Source organism: Malaclemys terrapin, chromosome 4 (genome assembly GCF_027887155.1).
Source record: "Malaclemys terrapin pileata isolate rMalTer1 chromosome 4, rMalTer1.hap1, whole genome shotgun sequence".
NCBI lineage: Eukaryota > Metazoa > Chordata > Testudines > Emydidae > Malaclemys > Malaclemys terrapin.
In genome coordinates this window covers 42752661-42777629 of record NC_071508.1, presented here as the reverse complement: position 1 = coordinate 42777629, position 24969 = coordinate 42752661, and the positions used below count along the sequence as shown (strand labels likewise).

General features: G+C 41.9%; 1 protein-coding gene and 1 non-coding gene across 6 annotated transcripts in view; both read left to right on the top strand.

Annotated features, from left to right (window-relative positions):
• CHID1 (chitinase domain containing 1) overlaps positions 1-24969 on the top strand; it is a 288134-nt gene that overhangs the window by 132530 nt on the left and 130635 nt on the right. The gene's annotated exons all lie outside the window — the stretch shown is intronic.
• LOC128837523 (U6 spliceosomal RNA) lies at positions 24301-24407 on the top strand. The gene has a single exon (XR_008444961.1). It is a non-coding gene; the product is annotated as a U6 spliceosomal RNA (small nuclear RNA).

Below are 24969 nucleotides of genomic sequence, written 5' to 3'. Positions count from 1 at the left end.
TTAAAAAGTCATCCAAATTCTGCAGAGCAATTTAAATATTCATATGTGCAGGCCTTTTATAGGCCAAGAACTATGATGCAGATGTTAAACTTCATGACAGAAGTATCAACTACACCAACAAAATATGTGTAATTGTCTCCTTCCTGATGGAAGAACTTGCAAAACCCACCAAGAAACAGGGTTGGAATCATAAAGCTATGAACAAGTGTTGAAGTAATACATACAGAAACTACTAATGGAAAGTATAGCTACAGACACTGAAGGAATCGAAGTGCAAATGTTCCACAACATTAACAGTTTTTGATTTGTGCAAACAGCTTATTGGTACTACTAGCTGCATAGCAGGTACTTGATTAAGTTTTTACTGATAACTTTCAATCTTGACATGCTTCATCTTTTAAAAAAAGGTACAGTAAGAGTGTAAGGTTAATGAATTTCTGTCCTTAACCTTTTTACTCCAGAGGGAATTCTGTGCCACTGTGCATGCACAGAATTCATGTCCCCTACAGAATTCTTTGCTTCCCTGCAGAAAATTGACTTTCTGACTGGGAAGCAAAGGGAAGCCATGAGCAGTCATGTGACCCTCCCCAACAGTATGTTTCTAGTGCCCAGGGTAGCTGGCAGAGAGGTAAATCACTGTGGGGCAGGGGGCAGGACTGGGAGGACCCAGCTGGTGGCTCATACCCTGCGCCAGGCTCAACTGCTAGTCCCAGCTGAGCTGGGGAGGACCGGATTTCCTCTTCCCCTGCACGGCATCTGGGGCTGGATCAGACACCCCCCTAGATTTCTCCCAAGGCTGCAGGAAGCTCTGAAAACTCTTCCCCCACCCAGCTTCCTGAACCCATTGCTCCTCAGCTGCAGGGAGAGGGATCACTGTACAGGGAGCTGCTCCCTCATCCACCCAACCCCCATGCATCCAGACCCCCTCATACCCAGACCCTCCCACCAAGCCTCACCCCACCCCACACACACACGGATCCCCACTGCACCAAGCCTCAACCAGTTGCACCTGGATCACCACCCCACTGAGCCCCACTCCCCAGCATCTGGACCCCCCACACCCAAACCCCCCTCCTGAGCTCTATCCTCCCCCATGCTTGGTTATAGTCAGACTGACCACAGGATCAGTGCCAAGGCCTTAGCTGTATTATTCCTCAATGCCATGGATGTGGTATTTCCAGTAAGATCAAGAAAATGAATCTCTTCTTGTGCAGGGGCTTATGCTACTGCAGTCTTTTTTCTTGAGCTGAATCAAGACATCTTGGGCATGCTCAGTCTCTTCAAACAGAATATTTTTGATGTAACGCAGACAGATTCGTGTCAATTTCTGTTGTAATCTAATGAGCGTTTACTTCTCAGTTCTGGAGCCAAAGCTCAGACTGGAAGACCTTCCCTATGAGGATCTCATTTTTCATTGAGAATATGAATAAAGCAACTGAAGAATAGACCTATAAGGGACCCTCTCAACCAGAATCCTCCTCCCCCCCCCCCCCCCGCATTGTAGTCATAGTCCTTTTCTCCTAGTTACCAGAAGAGGAAGTTCACTCAAGTTTATTCCTTCAGGCATAGCCTTCATTTCAGGGGGTTATCATCTTCTCAGAAAGTCCCTATAGCCAAGACTTTCTCCCAGTGCTTCTACTCCATTTCAGACTCCACCACCAAATGAACTTACTGAAGTTCAGTTGGCCCCCTATGCCTCTACCATTTTTAGTTGTGATTTGAAAGAACACCTCAAATTCTTCATGCCGGGACAGTGGGGAACCCTGCCTGCCTTGCAGCCAGTAGGCACTACCATAATGCAAATAAGAAAGGGATACAACAGCCGTTTTATGACTATATGTGAAACAGCAAGGGGAGTATAGCCTTATCTATAGTTATGGGTTACTTTAATTACCAGGCTCAAGGTGAGGGTTTACACCTACTTAAATCTGTGAGAGTTCAACCCCAAGATTAATTATAATAGAGAGGTTACCAATAGACAAGGGGACCCCACGGTGCACGAGAGAGACTACATATTGGTCTTTCTGTAATTACTTTTAACCAACCAAACAATCCACACACTGAAGTCTGGTAAAGGAGAGAGAGACCAGTACAGAATGCATAATATTTACATTACTCATACTATGCTTTGTGGAAAAATCCAAAGTGTTAGTCCTCGTCCTATCCTCACCATCACCACCAATGGTCGTCACCCTGGTGTTTCCCCCACGCAAAGCACACAGGCCAGGATACAGCTTTTATAATGTGTTAGGCTGACATGCACTGGGGTTTCCACATATTTATCAAGGTTTTAACCCCTTCCCTTATTTAAACTTCCATACCCCACTACTTTTGGGGTGCCCAGTTTTTCAGAGTCGAACTCGTTAATTCCCCTTTTACTCATTAACATTTACATCATGTTATCTCCATAGTAACAGGTGGCTCCTTAAGGAAGTCTCCAACATTCACACTAGCTTCCAATGGTCATCAAGGGTTTCTCCTGTAGTCCTGTGTTACAACATTAATTAATACTTATACACCTCTACCCCGATATAACGCGACCCGATATAACACGAATTCGGATATAATGTGGTAAAGCAGCACTCCGGGGGGGCGGGGCTGCGCACTCCAGTGGATCAAAGCAAGTTCGATATAACGCGGTTTCACCTATAACGTGGTAAGATTTTTTGGCTCCCGAGGACAGCGTTATATTGAGGTAGAGGTGTATTTCACCTCTATATCCTAACTATACCCGATACACAGGATACTATGAAATTTTGGCTGCCTTTCTGAAAAAATGCTCCAGTACTAAAACTGTAACACTTTGATTCAGTAATTGAATACAGTGTCACATACACATCACTAATGTTCTATCTTAAATTCAGTTACATGTTTTTTGCCAGTTGCTATTTATCCATTCCATGTTCAAGTAAAACTTGACTTTTGTCATCTCAGCAGTGGTATTTCTCATTTCCATATGAAACTGAACTTGGCTGACAAAAACTTAAAACTTCTCCATATGATTGAACATCCAGTAATTTTCACTGAAGGAGTTTTTCAAACAGTATGTGACTGCTAGTATTAGACTTGTTACTGAAGACATCAGTCTTTTATTTATTTATTTATTTTTTACAAAGATACTGTTTTCATGTTTCAGCAAAAAACTGTGTTGTCAGTAACTACTGTCTGGGAGTCCCAATAACTTTTTATTTATATTGTTTCTACTTTAAGAGCTTAATGTCCTGGTCCTGGGATTAAAAAGTAAAGTCAATGAAGCTGTCACTCTGCATTTCCTTATATTGCTTTTAATTAGCATGGATATGAGTTAAATTTCACCAAATTCAGCAATTTATAGTAATAAGGCAGGGAAAGGATTGAGAATATGACTAGTTACACAGAAATAATACATTTTTAGCACTGATTGGGTTGGGAGAGCTATGATTGCTGTGGGGAATAAGAACCTATGGGATTGATCCTTAATTTTATCGCGCATGAGTTGAGTACATGTAGATGAATCATTTAGATATATATCCCAAAGGAGATCGTTAATGTACCAAGCTTGTTATAATGATCCTCTGTAACTCATGCTGTTAAAATCTAAATGTATAAATATATTGTATATATTCTTTGTGTAACAAACATTACAGAGAGTAGAGTTCCTCCACAGTGAAGGTTGTAGCTTGCTGTTATAAGCCTGGTTTGGACATACCCTTGATCTCCACTTAGTCAAAATTGAACCAGTCTACGTGAAATTTCTCATGTACGTTGCTATTTGATAAACAAACATGAAAGATTGTTTAATGTTCTTAATATTCTAGCCTACTAATCTTCTTTTTCCTCATGGTGCAAGGAGGAGGTTCCAGATAGTTTAGTTTGCTTTCTTCTGTCTTTCACTAATATTGGGGTGAAATTGTTTGAAATTGTTTAGAGATCAAAATCTGGTTTCATTAACCTGCAGAATGCTTGGGAATATGGATTAGTCGACATAGGGCTGGTGAAGCAGTCAAATTGCAGCCACGTGTGATAAGCACCTTTATCTTCTGACACTTGGATACCAAGGTGATAGGCAACTACATACTTAACATAGATGATGTTATGCAGAAGCAGACTTCTGACATTGACTTATCCATATTCCTTAGTAGAAGTTGCCAATTAAATAGCTCTCCAGAGTTATGAATTAAGAAATCTTGGTGACATGCTGCTTCCATTCAGTAGTTGTAAAAGCCATAGTTTAAGTGTGAGAGTGCATGAGGAGTAGTTTCTTTTGAACTAGAACAATTCTCTGGAACAGCGGATCCCAGAGACTGAAAATTTAGTTTGTCATAATATGGATTTTTACCAGTGTAAGAGAGATTTAGTGTATCATTTTTAGAGACACAAATGTTGCTGGTTTTAACCTTCATTTATTTGTTGGGGTTAGGAAATCATTCTATAAAATCATTCTCAAAAGATCATTTGAGAAGTTGGAAAAGCCAAAATGTAAAAGATACAAAGCAATTTTAATTACTTAATTTATAGCGACCTCCATACACTCTCTATTATTGTGGTAGCACCTAGAGGTTAGGGATCCAGTGTTCTAGGCACTGTGTAAGCATAAGGCAGTCCCTGCTCAAAGTTTACAATCTAACTTTAAAACTAGACAACAAGTGAATATAATAGATGTAGGGAGGAGGGAGCACAAGGTGGCAGTAGTCACAGCAAACCCATTGTCTAGTCAATGAGAAGTGCTCTGTAGGCATGACAGCATAGATGGACTTGAAGGAGATATTTAAAGGAGAATTATGTGGGCTTTCTGTTTTTATAGGGAGCTCCTTACATATACTTTCCCTATTCTGCTCCTTACACAATGCGTGTTGGAAAAATTCCCAATGAGCTATCGAGGCTGACATCGTTGGTGGAGTGGAAGTGGGAAACTGTCTGCTAGAGAGGATAGGTAGAGCAGAAATAGACCGTGAACTTGAAATCTGTTCTCTGAATTTCATTCCATAGCCTGAACACATCTTTTGTTTTGTTTTGGTGTAGTCATTTAGTAACCTTGTGTAGAGCTCTAATTATCAGTCTCTATTCAAAAGTTGTGATAAAGCAGCTCTTCACAGAACAGTTTTTATAAGAATGTAACTCTGCAAACTTCCCTTGCTTCTAAGTCTGTGGAGTTGGTGATGGATGTCTAAACTGGAAATTTTGAATGGACTTCAAAAAGAGAATGTTTTCTTTTGCAGTTCATTATTACTTTGCCATTCATTGGCTGGAGTTGTAAGTTCAGGGTGAATTTTTACCTCTCGCCCATGAAACATGTTAAGTGATACATAAATAGATGGAATATGCCAGTCTTATTTTTTTGCTTCTTTGTTTATTGAAAATAAAATGCTAGAATTTCTGTTCAAGTGCCATGTACTAAATGCTGATATTTGCATATACACTTTCACTCTGCATTTACATCTACATCAAAATGCCAAACATCATCCCTTTTTCAAGCTTGAATGAATCAGTACCTTTTATTGAATTCTGATGGGATTATAATTTCCTCTAGCTCATTTATAATGTCATTGCTTCAACAGGATATCTGATTTTCAATTTGTGACCTTTTCACTGCATGTTTTGTGTGCTTGCTCTGCAGTACTGTCAGGCTGCAATACTGAAATTTTAAATAGATTAGCATGGATTAATGTGCTAGACTTTCTCCACAGAAGACATGGGTTAATTTATGTGCTACACCAGATTTTTATTTTATGTTTAGTTATCTTGGTTATATCCCTAATGGATCTTTGTCTAGATTTCAACCACCGCACCGTTTGGGGGCGAAATTGGGCATGTCAAGAGCAAGAATGCTTTTCTGGTCAGGAACTGCAGATGAACCAATGCCAGAGTGAAAACATAAGAGCAAAAGGAGTGGGGAACTTTCTCCATGTGTTACTTTTTGTCTGGCTTCTGCTTGTGTAAAAATCAGCCTGGGAATCCCATCATTTAAAAAACTAAGATTTGTTTACAATGTTTGAGTGCAACAAGAGTAGAAAAGATGGTGGGGCTGTGCTGAACCCTTGAAACAATTGTGAATATTGTCAATAACAACTTTTACAGATAACACTTTCAGGGTTTTAGTTTTAGTACTTGTTACTATCATAAGTTCAAATGAGAAATATAATTATTCATTTGCAAATACACACAGTTCCCAAGGGGACCTTTTTGGGAGGGAGTTTCTACCCTTCTCTGTCTCTGTGAAATGGCGTCCAAACCCTGTAGAGGGCATGCAAGCTCCTTTTAAAGACTGCAGGCTTCATAAAACTCACCTTGAGTGTCTGTCTGCAATTACAGTATTTAGTTTGCACAGCCTGCAGCAATTTTAGTCCTCTTCTCCACCTTCTGTGGGGTGAGGGAGTCTTCAATCTAAATCCAACAAAACTAGCAAAGTCCCTTGAACACAGAAAACACTTCTGATCCTGGAGCTGCTCCACTGCTGAATTTTCCAGTCTCGCTCCCACTCCTCATATTTATAAACTCCTTCTCCTGCTCTTCGGTTCCCATTGGTTCAGGTCTCAGAGAATGATTCTGGGTATGTCCTACCAGGCTGCTTGACCACAGTGGGAATCACCAAAGTAGCTTCAAACAGCTAATGAGCATTCCTACTGCCCGTGACACCCAATTTCTGGATGATTTTGGCCTGTCTTCAATAAATCCTCAAGTACACAAAGTACCATAAAACAAATCAAGAGCTAGAAATTCACCCTACTTTTTTCTGTATTTATATCACTAATTTGTGAAATGCAAGTATGTGGATTACACAGGCAGAGGTAAGATGCTCTGTCTTCAGTAGATTGCATGCTTTTGACACTTTACAACGAACAGGATGCCAACTTGTATTTAGTTTTAAATATCTGGATTGAGATATATTGGCAACTGTTCGGGGAAGGCTTCACAAATTCTGTCTGTATTACTCGATAGATCAATGCTCTCAGTCAGTTCTCTCTTTTATGAGAAAATGAATACATTTTAAACCTATCTGCCTTTTACTTAAAAATGTGATTTTTTTTTTGTTATCTTAACTCAATGTCAACCAGATAAAGAGAAAATGTCCTATATGTTTTTTTTTTGTACACACATAAGAAATACCCATTGTTGTAGTTAATGGGCCTTTAAACCCAAAGGTCACTCTTATATTAAAGAGCTAAATTTGTTCTTTAAATTTGATATATTTTTATTCTTGCTTTTTTATTACTTCATAAAATGCATAACAATGGAAAGTAAAATATTTTAAATTGGAAAAAGGAAAGGTGCACATTACTAACATGGGACTCTAAATGGAGAAAGCTATTTTGTTTCTGTAGTGGCAAAACAAGCCCCTTAGACCAGGGTGTTTGGCTTGAAATGTTTTACTAATGGGTGAAAGGGCACTGGCTAATTTTTTTGAAAATGGGAGACTAACTTTAGGATATTCCTAAAGGTGGGATTTTCAAAACTGCCTAAATGCTGATAAGTAACTTTAGCTTTTAAAAAGCCCACCCTTAGATGCCTAAATATGGAATTAGGAATCTAAAGTAAGGCTCCTGTTTGACATTTTTAGCCACTATTTAAATTTTTTAAGTGAATGTAATCATGAAAGATCAGTCTGGATCCACACTGGAGACTGCAATTTTCTCTCTCTAAGGGTTTGTCTTGACAGGAAAAATAACTGAGTTTAGTCTACGCTTAGCTAACATGCTTGCAAAATGCATGTGCTGTTTCTATTCAAGATAAACCAAGTGCAACCGCTGTTTCTATTCAAGACAAACCTAAACAATTGCACTATAGGCACTGATATCTCAGGCTTACTCACAGAACCTCACTGACCTATTTCAACCCAGGCCTGAAAACTTTTTACACATTAATAGGTTTTCCTCCAGTCTTTAGCATTAAAATCTTCTCAATGGAAATCCATAAGCAGAATATTGAGCACTAGCTTTGTTGCATGGTTGTAACATAGTAATTGCACAGTTGCATTTGGTTATCACAATCTTATTTAAATAATGCAAAATTTAACTATCTCCTTTTTTGCTCAGCAACAAAATGGCTTTAATTAAAATTTTCTGAGATATTATGGCAAATCTCAAGTTGTTATATCTGTGACATTCCCCAGGGTAGTTGTCCCCTCAATTCTCCAATCTGGGGTGTGTTTTACATGGCTTTGCTATGAGAGCAACCACTCCTGGCCTTGCTTACACACAGCCTCTAGCATGTAAATTACTCCCAGCTGTTTTATATGAGTGCTTCTAGCCAGCCACTCCTGAATTATATTGCAGAGTGACACCAGCAAATTTCCAGTCCCAGACCTGTCCCCAGAAATGTCTGTCTTCTACAGGCCTGCTCTTTCCTTCTGAACAATACAAGCTCATAGAAAGTCCATCATTTCATTAATAGAAAATGATATGCACAAACCTGTTATCCCAAATGGAGGTTCCCAAACACTTCAATCCAAATACACTGGCTTAGATAAAATAAGTTTATTAACTACAGAAAGATAGATATTAAGTGATTGCACGGAATGAGGCAGAAAAGTCAGAATTGGTTACAAAGAAATAAAAGGTAAAATGCAAACTAATACCTAACCTATCAAACTAAGTGAATTCAAAGCAAAAGTTTTCTCTCACCACATGCTTACAGGGGACTTCTTCAGCCAGGACCACTGCTCCAGTTCAATGATGCTTCGTTTGTCTTTCAAATGTTGCTGATGCCATGAGTAGAGATGAGAGGAGAGAGGTGATTTGTGTCCTCTGTTCTTCATTTTTATATCATTTTCTCCTCTTTGAGCATCATCTCCCACTGGGTTTCAGGCAATAGTCAGTCTGTTTACGTGGGAACCCTCAAGCTTTTCCATTGCCAAGATGTAAATTTCTTGCTCACACTCTTCTTCCTGCCAAAGAATGACCACTTAATCAGATGGTAGTCCATTTGATTGTGTTGACACCTGGCTGAGGCATCAGTTTGTCTTTTGTCTCTGAGGAACTGGTCTGTGCCTGCTTTTCTGATCTTGGCGCATGTCTCAGCAATGTCATATAGGAGAATATTATAACTCTACATACACTATTGCCACACACATTTTACCAGAACAATAATGATCATCAAATTATGAGTTTTCAAATCTTTGTACAAGATTTACCATAGTTTTGTAAAAAGGATGAACACAAGGGTACAGTCTGTCATAGTGTCCACTAATTGTGAACCTAAGAATATACAGTCAGGGAAGTTGCCTAATGGGGAGCTAAAGTATTTTGAATGAAGCTCCTGTATCTTCCCAACTAACTATCTGTAACTAATCTTTGGTGGAATTCTCAAATAATATCAACTTGTACAACAGAGGAGCAGGGTCACATTTCATAATGCGCAGTAAATTCTTCCCCAACAAGTAGCATCTTGCTCCAGGATCCAATCTGAAATAGAGAGGAGGAAGGTACAAGTCAGTAATATTATGATGTGGACAGGAGGCAGGTAAACTTAAAATACACACACATACACATGAGGACTTGGATTTAAGGGGTGGGAAAGGCTGTGAGTGCAGGTCAAGGAACTTCTTCAGAACTCTCCAGTAGGTTGTTCTGCACTTAAATACCATGGTCATTTAAAAAAAAGAAAAAGAAATGCCCCCGTAGTTGCTAGAAGGAAAAGAAAAATGTCTTTGCTAAATTTTAGAGGACTGAAAAGGCTTTTACTATCCTGGGGCAAGCATGAAAATATTTGGCTTAGATATACTAATCACTATACGCATTGCTGTTTGCTGGTGCACTATTCTGTGTAATATAATCTGATCTAGCTGCCAGTTTTAATTTGCCACTCACCACAAGGGTTCGCTCCAAATTGAGTCCACCTAAATTACTATGACAGAATTGCAGAGCAGGCCTCAGATAATGTGCTTACTGCCCTCTCTTTCTCAGTAATATACATACACACACAAACAGTACAGGCTATGGTCTATATGCGGATTTCTATCACCTGAACTTTTGTGGAGCTTTGTGTCACCTTAAAGATTCACCTTGGTCAGATATTGGGGGTCTGTTAGGTGTTTTAAAGATGTCTTTAGTTCTGATATTTTCTTTACATTGAATTTAGAGGATGCACTGAAGCAATGCTTACCTCACTCTGCGGATATTGTTAGAAGTTTTAAGGTTTCAACAGAATGGAAATACTGCTGATTGGGAGTATTTAGTACGTTACTCTATTTTTCTACCTTTTTAATATTCTCTCTTCCATAGCTGTTCGCAGATCACTCTAGTTATCTTGACTAACCCAGGTCACAATCTTCAGTCATCCCATTTCCTGCTTGGCTGTTTAAAGTGAGATCAGTGTTCAGTCTGTCTTGGATATTAGCATTTGCTTATCTGCTGCTTTGAATGTCTTTGAATACTTCAGTCTGCTTCTGCATGCATGATTGCTCTAGTCTCCATGATCACATACAGATATTTTGGTACTTCACCACTGGTGCTTTCATTTTTAGACACCTTCCATTAGTAATGAAAAAGTGCCAGATCTGTCAATATAAATGAGTTGATGATTAAAAACATGGATACACAATTAATAAAAAAAATGATACTCTTATCTTCACATTAAATTCCTAATAGGAGAACTTAATTTTCATCATCCATAGCTCAGAAAATGTATTACAACCCTTTAATAGCATCCTTTAGAATCAATCTATTTTAAAATGTCATTCAGTTGTACATAGCTATTCTGTCAACTGCAATCTAATTTTATTTTTCACAGCCTTACTGTATTCTCTGGTAGCCTTTGATAGAAAAATTGAAGTAGGGATGTTTAACTTCAGATGTGCAGAAATATTTATTCCTGTCAGATGTATTTAGAAAAATAAATCTGCAGTTTCTAAATGTATAGTGGTTCTTAAAGGAAGAAATAGAAAATGTAAAAAATGTGGCCCACGATATTGTATTTTATACTAACCAGTGGATGACAAAATGCTTAATTTTTAATTGAATTACACTTTGTTAAATTGCTCATGTCTATGTATTGAGCAAGGAATATTTGTTTGTAATTTGTTAGGTCCCTGTGTAAGGTGGGAGCACACAGTCACTGACCCGTATAATTTCATATGATTATAATTTAAAGCAGTTGATTAAAAACAAACCGCAATAGAACCAAAAGGACAGTAGGCTGTAGTACTGACCTTAGATGGCTGTGCCTTGGCGGCTGTTGCCATTCTACAAAAGTTTCACTGTGATGGATCTCTTGCCTCCAGTTTTCTGTCAATTTAATAATTTTGCAGGCTTTACTTTTTCGTAGCCATCTTTCTTCGCTTATGTACAGTATTAAAAATCAGCAAGCAGTAGAGTCTTTTTTTGGAATTGCCATCGCCCAATGCTTTAGTATATGTTAAAAATGAGTCTCCCAAGCCCAGGTTACAAGCCCCTTTTGTTTGAACACTTCAATCACAGGTTCAAATATTCAGTTGGTCCTGAAGGAGACGTCTGCTTATGGGATAGGTGTACTTGTCTATTATCATTTGAGACCACGGTTGTCAAACCTGGGTGCCTAAAGTTATGTTCCTAAATCCATATTTAGACACCTACATGTCCTGGCTTTCAGAAATACTGAGCAACCTCAGTAGTCGTATTTCTATTTAGGTGTCTAAATATGGATTCATGATTCTAACTTTCAGCAGGAAGGTTTTGAAGCCTGTGGCTTCAGACAGCCATCCCTTATTACACAGAACACGTTTTTCCAGAGTTGTTGGATTAAAGCCCCTATCTTTCACCACTGACTACAACCAACCTGGACACTGAGGTGAACATGAACATTTAAAGATTTTTTTTCTTTCTTGTTATCCAGACTGTTGAGACCTTCTTGCTAAATCTATATTTCCAATCAATATGCCAAGTAATTAACTGCAGTATCAGTGAGGGCGAAAAATCCCACCTACTACAAAGCAAACTTGAATGTAAGATCAAAGAACACATACCACCTGCAGAGCGGGAGTGAGGATAGCTCCTTTAAACTTCCACAGACAAGATCCTATCTGATTTGATCCATCATTCTTTTGAAGAAGTTGCTATAAAATCAAGTGTATACAGAATGTAATGTTTTTTTGTGGTAGTTCTTATTTTTGAAAGGTACAAAGGGTGACTAGTGGTTAGAGAGGGAAACAGGGATTTAAGACTCCTAGGTTGCTTTCCTGTCTACTATTGATTTTTTTCTTTGTGAACTTGAGCAAGTCATTTGACCTATGGCCCTTAAATTGACAAAATAGGTACTGTATAATCCTTTCCTCCAGGAGTGCACTTAAGAGCTTTATGTTTTAGCTTATCCAAAGGTTTAGATTTTGTTCCTGTTAGTACAATATGCGCCTTCTTATAGCTAACTTTTCGGATTCAGAGTTTTAGTTTGTGTCCATTATGAGACCATTGGCATCCTTTAGCTAAAGCTAAAAGAGAGGCAGTATAATTGTACTAAGTTGGGTTATGGATGTCTCCAGATCTAGCGTGAATGTAGGTAACACCAAGTTTCAGAGCATTGTCATTTATGTCTGACCCAAAAAAAAATCACACTTGGGTCTGAATTATTTACCTTTTGTTAAAAGTAACATGCCATCTAAGCTTTTATCTGAAATCAAGACCGTATGTCCTAGCTTTACTGGCACAGTCCCAGATTTACATATGTCCCGGAAGAATTAAAATGAATTATGTCAGTCATTTAATTAATTAATCCCAATCAAAATGTCTCCTCAAGTTCCTCTGACTCCTGAGTTTTCTGTCGCACTTCCTAATCCATTCTCCCTCCCTGCTGTCTCATTCCCTGCACCTCCACATTCTCCTTTCTCTGCCTGGTTCACTGTGTGACTAAGAGGACACCATCTTTAGATGGGGCAGACTCTTTGCCATTTTCTTACAGGAGAATCTTGGCTAAGTGCAGTTTGTAGCTTCAGTCTTGTTGACAGAAATGGGAGATGATGGCAATTTTAGATAAGGAGCAAACTTCAGGAGTTAACCTTATAAAAACAAATTCCAAATCATGAGATTTGCTATAAAATTGCAAGAGTTGGCACTGATAAGTGTGTTGAACTCATCACATAGTAAGTGTGTGTTTCACAGCAACCATTGGCCAAGGTCAAGGCTTGTTATAACTCATCAGGCAGCAGTATTGCAAGATGTGTCTCATGAGATCATCCTGGCTAATTAGTCTTGCTTCAGCCATCTAGTAGAGGTGTGGGGAGGAACGGGATGGGGACCTGGCACTCCATCTGTTCCTCCAACTCCATCCTGTCTATAGTGGTTGGGGCCATAGAGAGAGGAGAAATGGGGTATGTCTACACTACGGGATTAATCCGAATTTTGGAAACCGATTGTATAAAGTCGAATGTATGCGGCCACACTAAGCACATTAATCCGGCGGTGTGCGTCCATATACCAGGGCTAGCGTCGATTTCCGGAGCATTGTACTGTGGGTAGCTATCCCATAGCTATCCCATAGTTCCTGCTGTCTCCCCCACCCATTGGAATTCTGGGTTGAGATGCCAGTGCCTGATGGGGCAAAAAACATAATCGCAGGTGGTTCTAGGTACAGCCTCACCCCTCCCTCCATGAAAGCAACGGCAGACAACCATTTCGCGCCTTTTTTCCTGGGTGAACACTGCAGACTCCATACCATGGCAAGCATGGAGCCCGCTCAGCTCAAGACAGCAGTCATGAACATTGTAAACACCTCGCGCGTTCTCGTGCAGTTTATGCTGATCCAGGACCAGAAAACGAGGTGAGGAGGTGGCGGCGACGGCAGCGCAGCGACAAGCGTGATGAGGACATGGACATGGACACAGAATTCTCTCAAACCGCGGGCCCCAGTGCTTTGGAGATCATGTTGTTAATGGGGCAGGTTCTATCCGCGGAACGCCGATTCTGGGCCCGGGAATCAAGCACAGGCTGGTGGGACTGCATAGTGTTGCAGGTGTGGGACGATTCCCAGTGGCTGCGAAACTTTCGCATGCGTAAGGGCACTTTCATGGAACTTTGTGACTTGCTGTCCCCTGCCCTGAAACGCCAGAATACCAAGATGAGAGCAGCCCTCACAGTTGAGAAGCGAGTGGAGATAGCCCTGTGGAAGCTTGCAACGCCAGACAGCTACCGGTCAGTCGGGAATCAATTTGTAGTGGGCAAATCTACTGTGGGGGCTGCTGTGATGCAAGTAGCCAAAGCAATCACTGAGGTGCTGCTACGAAAGGTAGTGACTCTGGGAAACGTGCAGGTCATAGTGGATGGCTTTGCTGCAGTGGGATTCCCTAACTGTGGTGGGGCGATAGGTGGAACCCATATCCCTATCTTGGCACCGGAGCACCAGGGTACCCAGTACATAAACCGCAAGGGGTACTTTTCAATGGTGCTGCAAGCACTTGTGGATCACAAGGGACGTTTCACCAACATCAACGTGGGCTGGCCGGGAAGGGTTCATGACGCTCGTGTCTTTAGGAACCCTACTCTGTTTAAATGGCTGCAGCAAGGGACTTACTTCCCGGACCAGAAAATAACCATTGGGGATGTTGAAATGCCAATAGTTATTCTTGGGGACCCAGCCTACCCCTTAATGCCATGGCTCATGAAGCCATACACAGGCAGCCTGGACAGGAGTCAGGAGCTGTTCAACTACAGGCTGAGCAAGTGCAGAATGGTGGTAGAATGTGCATTTGGCCATTTAAAAGGTCGCTGGCGATCGTTACTGACTCGCTCAGACCTCAGCCAAACCAATATCCCCATTGTTATTTCTGCTTGCTGTGTGCTCCACAATCTCTGTGAAAGTAAGGGAGAGACCTTTATGGCAGGGTGGGAGGCTGAGGCAAATCGCCTGGCTGCTGATTACGCGCAGCCAGACACGAGGGCGATTAGAAGAGCACTCCAGGAAGCACTGTGCATCAGAGAAGCTTTGAAAACCAGTTTCATGACTGGCCAGGCTACAGTGTGAAATTTCTGTTTGTTTCTCCTTCATGAAAACCCACCCCCTTTATTGACTCATTCTCTGTAAGGAACCCACCCTCCCCATTCCCTCAGCTTGCTTTCAAAGGAAATAAAGTCACTATCGTTTAAAAATCATTTATTCTTTATTAATTGACTATAAAAAGAGGGAGAGAACCCGGGTGGGGTTTGGGAGGAGGATCGGCGGTAAGGAAAAGGCCACTAAAAAAAGGTTAAAAAAATGACAGCCTTTTGCTTGGGCTGTCCACTGGGGTGGAATGGGAGGGTGTACGGAGCCTCCCCCCCCACGTTCTTACACGTCTGGGTGAGGAGGCTATGGAACATGGGGAGGGGGGTTATACAGGAGCTGTAGCGGCACTCTGTTATCCTGCTGCCGTTCCTGAAGCTCCACCAGACGCCGGAGCATGTCTGTTTGCTCACGCAGCAGCCCCAGCGTTGCATCCTGCCTCCTCTGATCTTCCTGCCGCCACCTCTCATCTCGAGCGTCTCTCCTCTCCTCACGTTGGTCCCTTATGTCCTCATGTTGGTCCCTCCTGTCCTCACATTCACTGGCTTCTTTCCTATACTTTGAAACCATGTCCTTCCACTCATTCAGATGAGCTCTTTCACTGCAGGTGGATTCCATGATTTCTGCGAACATCTCGTCTCGCGTCTTCTTTTTCTGACGCCTTATCTGAGATAGCCTTCGGGACAGAGGAGGGAGGCTTGAAAAATTTGCAGCTGCTGAAGGGAGGGAAAAAAGGAGAGAATTTTTTAAACAGATACATTTTGCAGAACAATGCTTATACTCTTTCATGGTGACCAACACTATTAACATTACATAGCACATGTGATTTCTGTGCAAGGTCGCATTTTGCCTCTTAATATTGAGCGCCTGTGGCTTTGCTGCTAGAGATCACAGACGCAGGTCCGGGCAACAGAATTCGGTTTGCATGCGGCCATGGTAAGCCATTGTCTTTCGGCTTTTGCGCCCTCCTTTCCCACATACCAAGCAAAGCCCGTTGAGTGCTGCGGTTTTCCTGTTAACCTTCAGCAGCAGAAAACAAACTACCCTCCCCCATCCAATTCTCTGGATGACCGCTTTATCCCTCCCCCCACCGCATGGCTGGTATCAGGGAAGATCCCTGCTAGCCAAACGCAAAAAGCTCTGGGCCAATTCCCCCCTATCCCCCCCGCGCTTGGCTAACTGCAGGGAAGGATTTCTTTTCAGCCACAGGCAAACAGCCCAGTAGGAACAGCCACCTCTGTTCCCTTAATTAAATTCCTGTATTTCAACCAGGTTACCATGAGCGATATCACTCTCCTGAGGATTACACAGCGAGATAAAGAACGGATGTTGCTTGAATGCCAGCAAACACCGGGACCATACGCTGCCAGGCTTTGTCATTCAGTGATACCAGATTACTTGCTGCCAGCATGGCGTGGTCAAGTGTCCTACCATGGAGGACGGAATAAGGCTGCACTACCCAGAAACCTTGTGGCAAGGCTTTTGGAGTACCTCCAGGAGAGCTTCATGGAGATGTCCCTGGAGGATTTCCACTCCATCCCCAGACACATTAACAGACTTTTCCAGTAGCTGTACGGGCCGCGAATGCATCCCAAGTCCTCAGGGCAAAGTAATCATTAAAAAACGCTTGCTTTTAAAACAAGTTTTATATTTTAAAAGGTAAACTCACCTGAGGTCCCTTCCATGGGGTCATGGTCTTGGATACTGGCTTGGGAGAGTTGGGAGGGTACTTCAGTCAGGCTGAGAAAAAGATCCTGCCCGTTGGGGAGAACGGAGTGCTGGGTGCTCTCTGCAAGCTCGTCCTCCTCCTCCTCTTCTCCGTTCACAGAATCCTCAGGTGTAGCTGATGAGATTATCCCCGCCTCGCAATCCACGGTCAGAGGTGGGGTAGTGGTGGCGGCCCCCCCTAGAACTGCAGGCAGCTCGGCGTAGAAGCGGCATGTCCACGGCTCTGACCCGGAGCGACTGTTTGCCTCCTTTGTTTTTTGATAGGCTTGTCTGAGCTCCTTGACTTTCACGCGGCACTGATCTGAGTCCCTATTGTGGCCTCTCTCCATCATGCTTTTGGAGATTTTTTCAAAAGTTTGGCATTTCATCTTTTCGAACGAAGTTCTGCTAGCACTGAATCCTCTCCCCATATAGCGATCAGATCCAGTACCTCCCGTACAGTCCAGGCTGGTGCTCTTTTTCGATTATCGGCCTGCATGGTTACCTGTGCTGATGGGGTCTCTGTGGTCACCTGTGCTCTCCACAGGAAATAAAATTCAAATGTTCGTGGGGCTTTTCCTGTCTACCTGGCCAGTGCATCCGAGTTCACATTGCTGTCCACAGCGGTCACAATGGTGCGCTGTGGGATAGCTCCCGGAGGCCAATACCATTGAATTGTGGCCACACTAACCCTAATTCGAAATGACAATATCGATTTTGGCGCTACTCCGCTCGTCGGGGTGGAGTACAGAAATCGATTTAAAGAGCCCTTTATTTCAAAATAAATGGCTTCGTTTTGTGGACGGGTGCAGGGTTAATTCGATTTAACACTGCTAAATACGAATTAAAGTCATAGTGTAGACCAGGCCATGGAGGGACACTGAGGGAAGACACTGAGCACTGCCTTTCTCTGACCTGCTCCATGACTTCAGGAGTGATTTTTCTGACACAGGTAGAGCTCATCAAAGAAAAGAGCCAGAATGTAGAGCACTTAGGGGTGTGTGTGTGTAAGAGAGAGAGTGAGATCCTGAAGAATGTTGACACATAGGGTCCTGGTTTTGATTTTGAAAATATGGTACTTTAATTAGTATTTGTTACACTTTTCTCTTTCACCATATTTACTTTGTGGATTTGACAGCACTTTGTGTATCGTTTCATCCCCCCCACCCCACATATTCAGGGGAACTGAAAGACCGTGGTGGTCTTTCACAGAGCAATGGGGAGGAGGGATGCCCTTTTTGTAGGGGAGAAAAAATTGTCTGTAAAATCAGATATTGGAGGGGGAGTCAGGAACAGATGTGGTATCTTTAACTACCTGTAATTTAAGTAGGTTCCAAGTTGCATGCCCCATTTAATGCAAGTGTAAGGTGTGAAGGTTTAGAATGTTTCCCTTTCTTAAGATCATCCTTGACAGTCAAGAATGTTAATTCTACTTTGTAATATTCATCTTGAAGGCCATTATAATGGGGATTTTACATAGTTGCGAGCAGAGGTATAATAGTATTGTCAGACTGAGTGCTGTAAAAGTCTTGTAATAAGAGCACAGTGTTTTGTCCTGGCATATACTAATTGATACTTGATCCAGTTTTGCTGTACTTGATCCAGTAAAGCTGCTGCTAAACCATAATCCATTTATACATGTCTAGAGCTAAATTCACTCTATACAGGATCTATTTAATTGAACAGTACTGAAGTGGTTTTATAAATAAAATGACCCTGTTACTAGAGATCAAAATATGACCTACTTTTAAGTGTTACAATATGGAGGAAAAGTCTCCATGGTTCTGAATATTTAAAATCTGTTTTGCTAAAGTAAATAGAAGTGGATCACTTTCACAGATACTGAGAACCAACAGCTCCCACTAACCAAATTGTATATTCTTCTTGACCCCCATATTGCAAAATCAGCTTAGAATTGCCATCAGTCCCAGGGGAATTATGGGACTTCCCCAGGGGAATGTGGCAACTTGACCTTATTCCTTCAATTCCTCTGCGCTCCTAGAGGTATCTTATGCATCTTGAAAATTTCCCACAAAACATTGTTTCCAGGATCTGTCCCAGGAAACTCAAAGAAGATTGCAGTCGAACTGGAACACAGAGCACTGATATGGGTGTAGGGCAAAACTGTGCAGACATCCTTAATGTGATCTAGTATACTGATGTGTGGCTGCACTGAAACATTGGTGCTTTAGCTAGTTCAGTTATAAACATTTCAGTTCCTTTGGGTACATGTCCATATATGTTCCACTCTTTGTGCACATGTGGCCCATGTGCTCAAGAATGGAGTCTCTTGGCCAGACGTGTCCATTGGGGCCATACATGAGCCCTAAGTGTCCTTATGTATTGATGCTATAAAGTGTGGTTCAGGCTTGACCACCATTCGGTTCCTTCTCATTGCCTAACGCCTGTGGTGTCCATGAGTTGCGCAACTTATTTTCACACTCCCATTGTATATTGTTGTATGCATTAGTGTTAGTTACCTGTAGAAAGGATAGTCTGCCTATTGGAAACTTTTTGTGATAGTTTTGGAAGTTTTACCTTTCTTATTCTATTTTCTTCTCTGATTGGGAACTTCTTCCGCGTACCAGGACTTAGGGATGGCCCATCCTAAGTCACCAGGCTTTTATGTTTTGTCCCTCCTGTTAGGCTGTGATACCTATTAATGGATGCACCAGGTGCCTTTTTTGTCTTGGGGACACTCATATCCCTGACACATGCTCAGTGTAGAAGTGGTTTCCAAAAGGACTTTGATGGGCAGGGGTACGTCTTAAAACATTTTTGTTAGACGCTCCATACGGCCAGTCTTTGATCAGTGCAAGGCAGTTCCCCTGGACAAGTGCAACTTCAGTGGAGAAGTGCCGCGGTGAGTTCCATCTCCACTGGCTCCCAATCTCTATCTTCAAAGACCATTCCAGCTTTGGACTCAGGTAGGACTGAAAAAACCAGGTGGTCAGAGAAGAGGGAGCATTTTCCTTAGGGAAGAGCAGAGGCAGATCCCCACTGGGAATTCCCAGTTAAGAAACCCAAATCACCTCACTGTTCCTAATTGAAGGAGAGTCCACAGCCTGAGCTGGGTGCTGTGGGAGCTCTGAGTCTGCACAGTACTGGGATTCTGACACTGTCTCAAGGTTCATAGCTATTTGCCTCTAGAACCAGGCCATAGCATGAGGTTGTACCTTGGCACTGAGCACTTCTGTGCTGGCTCTTTTTGTATCAGCTCTGTCAGTACTGGCCTGGCTGGCACTGCTCACGTCTCCACTTAATGTGTTGGTACTGGACACATGTCACCATAAACCCTTAATGCTTTCTATTCCCACACTGAGATTTATGGCTTCATCCCTCTTGGTACTGAAGAAGTTTGCAGTATTGAGGGATCTTCAGGTGTAGAATGAGCTGAAATCTCCACTGCTATCCAGAGGGTTAAATATCCCCACCATGGTAGCATTCCCCTCTACCTCTGAGGCACTGGGTGCTTCCCCAATGCCAGTTATATCCAGACTTACATCACAACTTAGCACTCTGGCTTTGCCTGCCCTTCCCCCTCCCTTAGACGTGAGATGCTCTTTTTCACCTTCACATTCTCAGCACAGGGAGGAGAGATCACCTGCATATGCTACAAGGGCACCCTTGTTTGAACCTTCTGATTCGGAGAGAGAGTCAAGGGCTTCATAGATGTCTAGATCTGTTAGGAGATATAGAAGTGGGCATATGCTTTGGTATCCTTCTCCTTAGCTCCCAGGCCCTTTTCCTTACAGTGTTCCTGTGTGGACCTATTGTAACCCCCGTGGTCTTTACCCCTTGAGGTATCACACTCCTGCACCCCCTCCTAACATAAGAACCTCCTCTCCTGTACCTTTCCAAGGACCTGGGGTGTCTTAGCTTTCAGCCCATGAATCTGAACCCCCTGAGGACCTATCTAAGGAGGAGCACTTTAGGATGAGGATCAGACAATGCCAGTTGCAATAACATTTTTGTCCCTGAATGTCCCATCCACACCGTCTCACCCGCATGACGGGAAAAGATTGCAAGATCTGCTCAGACATATAGTCAATTCCCTTGAGATACTGGCGGAGAAGGGACAAGAAACCCCATGTAAACTGTTGGACATTCTCCATGTCTTTGTGCCTGGGCCCCTGGTACTTCCCATCAATAAGCTTTTAAATAGTGCTTAGCATCCATGGCAAACATCAGTGACCGTAATTTCTACCACTATAAAAGTAGGTAAGAGGTACCAGATGTATCCACTGGGGTGTGGTAGCTATACACTCAGCCAATATCAGGCTCACTAGTGGCTGTAGTGACCAGTGAAAGGAACTGTCATCAGCAGCCAAGAATGACAGAGAGATGAGGAGTCAAAGTGACTCTGTTTATTGGGATGTAAGAGTTGTTTGTTTGCCAGCCAGTAGTTTTTGACTGCAAGTTATAAGGCATTATTGGTGTGATTTGACCTTTTAAAATTACAGTAAATTTTCAGACTTTGACAAACTCTCACAGGAGAACAGAGAGGAGTTTAAATTTCTGATTTCAGAAGGGTGGTTAATTCCCAAGACATCCATGTAGGCAGCTCAGGATGCTGCCGATACTGCATCCTGGTCCATGGCAGTATCCATTGTTATGAGGCTGGCATGCTGGCTCCAAGATTCTGGCATCCCAAGAGAGGTGCAATCGACCTTTCAGGGCCTGAATCTTTTTGGTGCAAAAACCCACAAGCCCCTTAACTTGTTAAAGGACTACTAGGCCATGTTTCATTCTTCTGGAGTTTATACATCAACTGCTAAGAAAAACAGGGGAGACCACACTCTTATGCTTGGCAGAGACCTTCACATAGTACCTTTTTCCACCAGTGAGCCTCCATGAAAGAGACATCCTTTAAAAAAAATAAAGGGGGGGGGAAGAAGACCACTTGCTTCCGCTATGACTTCATCCCTTTTTGCATCTACATGAAAACAATCATTTTGATGGGTTGGCAGAGAGTCACGCTGTGGTCAGTCTTCTGGCTCCGTACTCTTCCTTCCCCTCATTTGGGAATTGCGTTCAATTTTTCAAGGAGTCATGGAACTTGATAACAGTCAGGTGGGCCCTAGAGATCATTTCAGTTGGATCTTTTCTTCAGTTCCGTATTACACCTACCCACAGCCCCTTTCCTACCCTTTTCAGCGACCCCCTTCATAAGAGACTGTTACATCAGGAGGTGGCCTCACTTTTTTGTCTCTGATCTATAGAGAAGATTCCCTTACAATACAGAAGGAAAGGTTTTTACTCCAGTTACTTTCTAATACTGAAGAAAAAGGTCTTGTCCTGCCTATTTGGACAAATGGCCTCCTACATGGTCATCTAGCAGCATTCCAGAATACACTTACTTTGCATTCAGAGCTGGTTAAAATCCGCATATGCACGGAGCAGACACCATTTGGACATGCCTCTTCAAATCCTTCACAATGGTCTCACGTCTTTAAATTAGTGGAAGGACTTCAACCTGAGAGTTCCTTTTTTCCCCATCCCTCCCAATCAGAACTTTAGTGACCGATGAACATTCTGTCTCTTCTGGAACGGGGAGCACTTATGGGCTGTCCTCAAGCACAAGGTCTGTGGACCCATGAGGAGACTTTTCTATATATAAACCTATTAGAGCTCAGAGTGGTTCACAGAGCCTGTACTCCTGTACTTCCTACCAGTGATCCAAATACTGATCATTCAAGTTATGACTGACAGTATGACAGGCAAGTTTTATATCGACAAGCAGAGGTGGGTTTGTTCTTCCCCTTTCTATCAAGAAGCGGTCCGTCTATAGAATGGGAGCATTTGGCATCAATATGTCTCGTGGCAATTCATCTCCCAGATCTACGGAATGCACTAGCAGACTGCCGGAGCAGATGCTTTTCATTAGACTGTGACTGGATGATCAAGGATTCTGATGAGACCAGCGTTGTCACTGGTATGCACATTGGTGTATTCAATGCATAGCAGATAAATTACTTCGGTTTAATTTGATTAAAATTAAGCAGATTAATGTTAGAGCAAGTCCATTTTTGATTTTGAATCGAACACCAAGAAAATCTACTGTAAATAAATGAATAAATGCAACAGCCAAAATCTTTTCAAGGTGGGGATATTTTCACTGATGGTCAGGTGACAATGCAAGCCAACTCATCCGAAGTTTTTATCTAAAAAGCAAAGTGGTAACTAATGTAAGAAGTGCATTATAGTTTGTCACTGACATAGATTTCTTCCATTACTCTAGTAATTCAGCAGTATTAGATTTCCAAATAAAATGTTAAGGAAAATAGAATTTACATTTAATGAGCATTTAAATAGATCAATGAACATAGATTTTAAAACTCCTAATTGTTAATTTCGGGAGAATGAAGTCTTTTAAATACAGTTCTTTATTCCCAGAGTTCAATCTGGTAAGATGCCTGATTTGACTCTTAATTGTTATATATTCTCTCTAAAGATCATAGAGTTGAAGGGTTTACTTGTGTAGTTATTATGTAGAATATATTCTTAGAAGGATAACATAACTTAAACTGTGAGTGACCACTATGTTTCAGACATTGGGTTGCATGGTTTGCCACAGATACACCTCTACCTCGATATAACAATACCCGATATAAAACAAATTTGGATATAACGCAGTAAAGCAGTGCTCCGGCGGGGCAGGGCTGTGCACTCCGGTGTATCAAAGCAAGTTCAGTATAACGCGGTTTCATCTATAACGCGGTAATATTTTTTGGCTCCCAAGGACAGTGTTATGTCGAGGTAGAGGTGTACATGTATTGCATTGGAGACATGAGGTTCTGATACTCGTCCTTTTGCCTTTGTAGTCAATTTAAAAACAAAATTTCTAGGTTAGATGTAATTAAATACCTCTTCGTGTATAATTTGAAAGTGATTCCTGCATCCAAGATAACCAAGCTGATAAACTTATCTAAGCGAACTTTAATGCTGAAGAGTGGGGTATGTCAGCTCAAGATAATCTACTACTGCATTAACAGGAAGCGCAATGAAATTGTTGTATTGTGATATATAATTGTTAATATAGTGAGGCTTTTTTCCTTTGGCCTAGTGGTTAAAGTGGGATCCAGAGATAGCTGTCTTGGAGTCCTGGCTCTTCTGTGTGCCCTTAGACAAATCATTTAGCCTGTCTTTTTCCCCTTTTTTATAAAAAGGAGATACTTGCCCTTCTCTCAAGGTATTGAAGCTAAATCTATTTGTAAAACATGTTTGAACCCTCAGAGGAAGGTGTGGTAGAAGTTATAATGATGGTGGTAGCAAATCGGAGTGCAGGAATTTGCATGGTTAAGCTAAAGAATGGTTAGTATCCAAAATGCAGGGATTTGCATTCTGAACAGCTGCTGAAAAGTACAGTTGTCAGTAACTGTTGATTGGCTCATACAGCTATTTGCTCCTTTATTAAATCTACTCAGAATGGATTCTTCAGTTATGTGCTATATTTAACTGGGATCTGTCACAAGAGTGTAAACAGTTAACATAGTACTGAGGTAGGTACATTTACACCAGTTATTTACTGAATTGTGCTTAGTTCCAGAATAGCCCTACTCAAAAAAATCATATCTTTTCTAGTTAGCTTATTGGCTGACTGGGTACACATGGGGAGAAACTGGTATAAGGGCCAGGTTCTTGCCTCCGTTGTCTACATATAAATGTACTGTGATGACATCGGCAGCACATATACTAAAATTGGAATGATACAGACAAGATTAGCATGGCCCCTGAGCAAGGATGACACGCAAATTCGTGAAGTGTTCCATATAAGGGGGGAGGGATAGCTCAGTGGTTTGAGCATTGGCTTGCTAAACCCAGGGTTGTGAGTTCAATACTTGAGGGGGCCATTTAGGGATCTGGGGCAAAATAATCTGTGAGGGATGGTACTTGGTGCTGCTGTGAAGGCAGGGGACTGGACTCGACCTTTAAAGTTTCCTTCCAGTTCTACATTTCTATGATTCTATGATACTGCTTTCATTTGAACTACATATAAGCCATGCAGTGGTGTGATGTTTTTACATTCCAGTCACAGACCATATACCTCCTGCCTCAAGTTCTGAGGAAGATGAAAGAATGGAGCATCTTGATTGCTCCCGGGTGGCGCAGGCAGTTCTGGCTCCCAAGCATTCTCCAAACGTCCCAATATGCATCCATATTCAGCTCTTCCCAGACTTCTTGACTCAGGACAGAGGCATGGTATTTGTATGAGCAATGGACCTAGAAAATCATGCTTGGAAGTGATACAATCCATCCTGAGCAATAGTGAAAGAGATTCCATGAGGAAATGCTACACAGCAAAATGGAAAAGATCCAGCATTGCCAGATACCCTCAGA